General features: G+C 32.5%; 1 protein-coding gene across 1 annotated transcript in view; it reads left to right on the top strand.

Moving 5' to 3' along the window:
• Positions 1-314: 314 nt before the first annotated feature.
• Positions 315-6,194, top strand: part of LOC119641756 (homeotic protein Sex combs reduced) — a 69,370-nt gene continuing 63,490 nt past the window's right edge. The window contains exon 1 of the mRNA XM_038040592.1: positions 315-1,879. The gene's annotated coding sequence lies outside the window, so the exon portion shown is untranslated. The remainder of the gene's footprint in view (positions 1,880-6,194) is intronic.

Raw genomic sequence — 6,194 nt, 5'->3', positions numbered from 1 at the left:
CAATAAGCAAAAAAAAAAAAAAAAAAAACAGCAGAAGAGAAGAGAAGCTAGCGTCACATATGCACATAAAAGTGGGAGCTTGCTTATTTGTTTGTTTGTTCGCGACTGTTATTGGCATTATTGTTATTGTTGTTGTTCTATAGTTTTTTATTGATGCTCTGATATTTGTGATTTGAATTATGCCCAAGTAGTCAAAGTGAAACATTGGCGCTTTGAGCACGTTTTCGCGGCTAGTACTTGGATAATAAATAAAAGCGGAAAAATTTTTTTTAAATACACACACACATAGATATATTTATTATATATTTATTTATGTTTAAGTAAAGTGTGATAATAAGATATTAATTAAAAAAGTAAAAACAAAAAAAAAAAACAAAAAAAAACGTGGAAATATTTATGAACAGCATTATAATCGATATCATTAAGTACAGATAAAAACTGACAGATAAGTCAGATATTTTTGCTTTTTTTTTCATTTCTTTTTTTTTAAGGCAAACTTAGTTGAAATGCAGAAATGCACTAATTCAGCTGCTTAACTAACATGCACACTCATATGTATGTGTGTAGAAATAAATAAATAAATAAATAGTGATGGATAGTGAGAGAGAAAAGTACTATAAGTGCTTTAGTGATGGCGATTAAAATGAATTTTCTTGCCGTTGAGTGATCATTAATTAACCATAAAATCGGTTTGCATTACTTGAACTAACAGTTTTAATTTAATAACAGCAGCAGCAGCAGCAGCAGCAACAACAACAACAACAATAAGAAATATGTATTAAAAATTTTGAATAAAGAGATTATTATAAATAATGTTAACACCAACAACAAGTGCAATACACTCTAAAACGGAACATAGAAACAATGAAAAAGAAAGGATTTGCAAATAACACAAGGACAGTGCTCTAGATAATCAAAGGTCAAGAATAAGAAAGAGTGTCGAAGAAGATAATCATTTAACAAATATGTCGTTTAACAAATCATTACCTTGACTATTAAGAAAAACTATTGTGCGTTCGCTTGCGGTAAACAGGAAAAACAATTATGTTTGAACAATAAAGTATAAAAGTTGTCAACATTGCTATTATATGCGAAAATTTACGATCTAGTTTTCAATTCGAAACATATAAGCGGAAAATGTGAGTTCTAAATAACACAAAAGTACAAGCGAACCTGCGAGGTAGCAAAGAAAAATCAACTGCTGCGCAGAGATCTTTGAATAAACATCTGCGGAGATAGAAGAAGAATAGTATAGAGAAGCAATTATCCACATTTTATAACAAAACTTTGGAGATGAACAATGTAAAACAAATGGAAAGTAAACAATAAATAAGAGAAGAGAAAAAAAGTATATACACACACACACACACACACACACACACCAGTAGAAACAGAGATAGAAAAAGCGACGGTATTTTGCCATTTTCGAATGTTTATTGGTTGTTGTTTTATTAAGCACAACATCTTCTGGTAAAAGAGTTTTTCATTTCACATATTCTTGGCGCTAAAGCGCGCGATCATACAACAACATGTCGTCGTCGTCGTCGTTACGTTAATAGATCATTCCGTGGTAGTTGGAGAACAATTTACGCGATATTAGGCGATTGTGTATCAGTTTCAATGCAATTTAATAATATGTTAAGCAATTAATGGAACCGAGGAATAATTCTCCCTAATCAGCATATATTGTAAATACGGACAAAAGCAGCTGATTTGAATCTGGATGAGAAACAGTTTATAATTTATCAAAGTGCATGTACTTGTGTGGCCCATTTTACTTGCAAGTTCACTGTAATTAATAAATAACGTTTCTACGTGACCTTTAAACGCATATCTAGAGTAATCGGAATACTTTTTCAATAAAGTCCGACGCAATTCGGTGAGTAATGTTAATTTTCACAAACTTTTAGTTTATTTCTGAACTTTCACAGAAAATTAAAATGTACGGTAGAGAATCTTAATTATCCATAATTGATACCCTCTACGGTGTTATCTAACGATTAACTCGGGAACTTGTATAACTTTTTGTTACATTTTTAAGAGAGTTTACAGCAGAAAATTAAGTTTGTTCTTATAGCTATAGTTGTCGATAAAAGATTGGAGGAAATTGTGTTTGATATATATATATATATATATGCATCCGAGTTTGGATTAATTTGATCATATGTCCCTCCATCCCTTTCTGTCGGCCAGTTAGTGCAATTTTTAAAGTCGCAATTATTAAGACGGAGAGCTGAAATTCGTCCCTTCTTCGGCATACGTCATTTAATGATAAAATTCAAAGCAAGACTTAGTCTGAGTGTAATAACATAATATTCTGAAATTCTTTTCTTTGAGAGCTACAATAGTGCTTGCATTTTGGATTGGTCCAAATGCTTGAAGGCTAGCTGAGGTTTTCGAAAAGAACAATGATTAGACACTTGGTCTAAGATGCCGGAAAAAAACAACAAATTGTATGCAAGCTAAAGTAAGTCGTAGATTTTTTCCACAGCAAATTTTTTGCTTGTACTTAGTAGTTAAATGCCTATTAATACTAACAAATGTTTGGAAAGGTTAAAGGAGAGGAAAATTTTATGGTGTTATTTGATCAGTTATAAAATGCATACGATTTATAACCAATATACATTGGCCGGCTGTAGAAAATAAGCCTACAAAAAAAATATCTGTTTAAAGTTCAAGACAAATTTTTTTCATCTCTTCCGTAAAGCGTTTTGTGATTTCGCAAGTTAGATAGCGTAAAAAAAGTTACTTAGATTTATTAGTTCGTTTGTAGGGAAAATCAAAGGAATTCCTCTGCCTCAAATTAAAAAAAAACCATTAGAATTAATTCATTTAAGTGTAGGTTGCGCGCTATACTGAGTACAATTAGTTTGAAAGGCAGTAATCTTTCTTTACCTTACCATTACATAGGCTAAAAACTTATTTATTAGAAATACACCATCGCTCACAATTTTCGACCGCTTTCAAAATGATGGAGTAAGTGAGAAATTGTAGATTGGAACCTTCCAAAATAAATTCTTTGGAATTAATTAACTTAAAATTAAAAGAAGGAATCAAACTGAGTCTCTTGCAGGCAAAGATATAAAACTTATTCGCTAGAGTAAAGGCCACCAAAATTTTATAAAAAGCGGAGAAATATTTGCACAGATGTTCCCAATCGAAATGGGTCAGAATTTGCAACTTGTTAAGAATTTTCGCTATCATTGAACTCAATTTGTGGAACATTTTCAATTTTTTATAGTTATAGTAACGGCTTTTGCGTACGGCTGTTATAAATTAGTTCCCATATACGAATTATATTAAGAAGTGCACTCTGTACGATAACTCAGGACAAAATGTTGCTCGGCATAAAACGCTAAATCGCACGTCAGCTGATATATCGGAGAAATATTGCATGCAATGTGGAAGTCAGTCATGCTTATGGAACGTATTCATATTGAATGTAACTTACTTCGTGTTAGTTTGTAATTCCACCACTAGAAGTCATTTTGGATCCTCATATTTCATTTCCGTCATCTTGACCGCTGGCAAGTATGGTGCAACCTCTTCTCTGGGAGTACGCAAACTCCTTTTCAATGCCTTGTTGCTTCTTGAATGTAAGCGTCTGTAAATTTTTAGAATTCAGCCTGTGTTTTGTTTTTCCAGCTCTTTTCGGACGTATTTTCTATACTTTTTTCATATCATACGTGATTGAACTTTGGAATTTATTCTGTGATTGGAACCAACTTACAAGATGCATTCAGGAAGAAAAGGAGACTTTATATTTTTCTCGAAAAATCTATATTTATTCATCAAACTCTACTTCGGCCCCTTCTCCATCACTTGTGCCAGCGTTTTTCCCCCTGCTCAAAGCGATATGATATGCGCTTCTCGATTTGGCCTTGAGTTCTTTCAGCGATGCGTTCCTTAATGGTGGAAAGACTTTCTCAAGCAAACCGGAACACTTCCAGCCTTCATGACTATCAAAAACAAACTAAAAATACAAAATGGATGATAAAGCCAACATATGCGGCGTACCAATATAACAAAAGGAAAAATTCGAAAATCGAATGTACGTAGTCCAAGCAATTGTAAAAACCAGCTTTTGTTTTTTAACACACGTCGTATATGAGTAAAATAGTCATGCTCTCCGGATTACAGCGACAATTTACTCCTTCGACTACACTTTGAAGATTCATCCGTTCAAATTGTGTGTTGCTCCAGGCATAACATTCATTAATACAAGAAGCGCAAACGTTTGTTAAAACATCTCTTGAACGGTTTCCTTTTTGCTTCCGTAGCTGAATATTTCTTCATTAGGTGCTAGGAATTTCTTAGCAAACGTCTCAAATAAACCCCGCTGAAGTAAAATAATGATTCAAGATGGAGAGAATTAAATTTCCAAAGACAGCTAAAGGATCACAAACATGCAATATGTGTTAAGAAGATAAGCGCAGACAAATGATCAATGAACGAATAATCATAAACCACAAAAAAAACATCTTTAATGAGCAGCAACAATACCAAAGGAATATGAACTAAGTACTGAAAGCACTTACGATTCTCATTAACTAAGTCATTAAGACTATTGTCATTTAATTGTATTTGCTCTAATAACAAAAGATTAATAAATAAGTCTATACCGTCGGAGTATTGCAAGGTTTGTTCCCGATCTAATATTGCTTGTTACGCGCTATCACAGCGTCGCCAGATCAAGCACAATCCCAGATCTCCTAAAGAAAACTAAATATAGGCGAAGTTAAAAGTTTTTTGTTTTTCAGAAGAGCAGACGGACACATTTTTCCTATTTGACAACTCCGTTACGAATAGAGTGAGAAAATTACTTTACCCCTCTTTCATATTACTGTTGATACTTGTAGCCACGACCGTCGTCACAACGTGAAGAAGGCATGTTTCATAAAACAGTGACGGCTCGATGTGGGCGGATATTTGTGAATTTGTTATTTGCAATGAAATAAAATTTGTTTCGTACGTATAGTATGAGCAAGTCACTGTTTTAATTAAACTAATTATTACCGAAAAAATTGCGTGTCTGTTATCAAATGCAAAGAATTTTCACTTCATTAAAATGAATGCAACGTATTTTTTTTTTTCTTTTTGCCTTTACTGGCACTCGCCTCCGTAATAATTAAGATCCATACGCTCGACGAGTTAAGGGGAAAAAGTACCAAAATGAAAAAAGTCACAAACAAAAAAAAAAAAAAAAGAAGAAAACACACGCACATACAAGAAGTACGGCCAACGAAATGTTAGCACGGGAGAGTGAAGAAAAAAGGAACCAAAAAAATAAGAAAAAAAAAAGAGGAAAAAATTTCAAAAAAAAAAAAAGTTTCAAATGTGAAAAATAACCAACAACGAGAATAACTTGAAGGGAATTAAAAACATATGATATGAAGTGGACGAGACGAGTAGAGAATTACAAAAATAAAAGAAGAAGAAAACATACATAAACGTATAAAGGTATGCACATCTAGGCGAACGCATAAATATTTGTTTATATATATATATATATATATATATATATATGTACAGATGTTTAAATGGAAGTTGGTTTTAATGAATGTCTAGTGGGCAGTACAGCGATATTGGATGTGTTGTTGTTTTCAACTTGCTGTGGTTTGCTGTTTGCACTTAACAAAAAAAAAAAAAAAAAAGGAAAAAAAAAGGAAAGGAAAGGAAAAAAAGAAAATGAAAAACAGAGAAAGATTAAAAACGTTCAACTTTCTAATGTAAGTTAAGAAAAATCAAGCAAAGTTACCTAAACAAGTTGCAGCTTACTGTGCAGCTTGCTGCGAAGCGTTTGTTGTGTTTGTTTAAGTTCACAGAAATTAAGAACCAATCAAGACTTTGACTTCGCCTTAAAGCGATTTTTTTTTAATGAATTAAAAAAAAAAATAAACTTGAATTTTAGTTATCGGCCCTCTCTACTACGTTTCAATTTGTAAAAACGCCTCGATGGTTTCGGTTCTTTTTCTTTTCTTTTCTTTACTTTTTTTTTTTTTTTTCTTTTTTAAGTTTGCTCAGGAATTTCGCATGTTTTCTGTGTAGAGCGTAGAAAATTGAAAAGAAATTCCGAAACACATATGTGTGTTTGCTTATAAAAACAAAAGTATTATTTTTTCACGTAACTATTTGCATGATGCACACGCAAACACACATTGAAAATTACAAACAACCTCCATAGCACTTCTTCT

The sequence above is a fragment of the Glossina fuscipes genome, unplaced genomic scaffold, assembly GCF_014805625.2.
Source record: "Glossina fuscipes isolate IAEA_lab_2018 unplaced genomic scaffold, Yale_Gfus_2 174, whole genome shotgun sequence".
Taxonomy (NCBI): Eukaryota; Metazoa; Arthropoda; class Insecta; order Diptera; family Glossinidae; genus Glossina; species Glossina fuscipes.
Note: the sequence above shows the minus strand (reverse complement) of the source record. Positions and strands in the feature narration are given on the sequence as shown.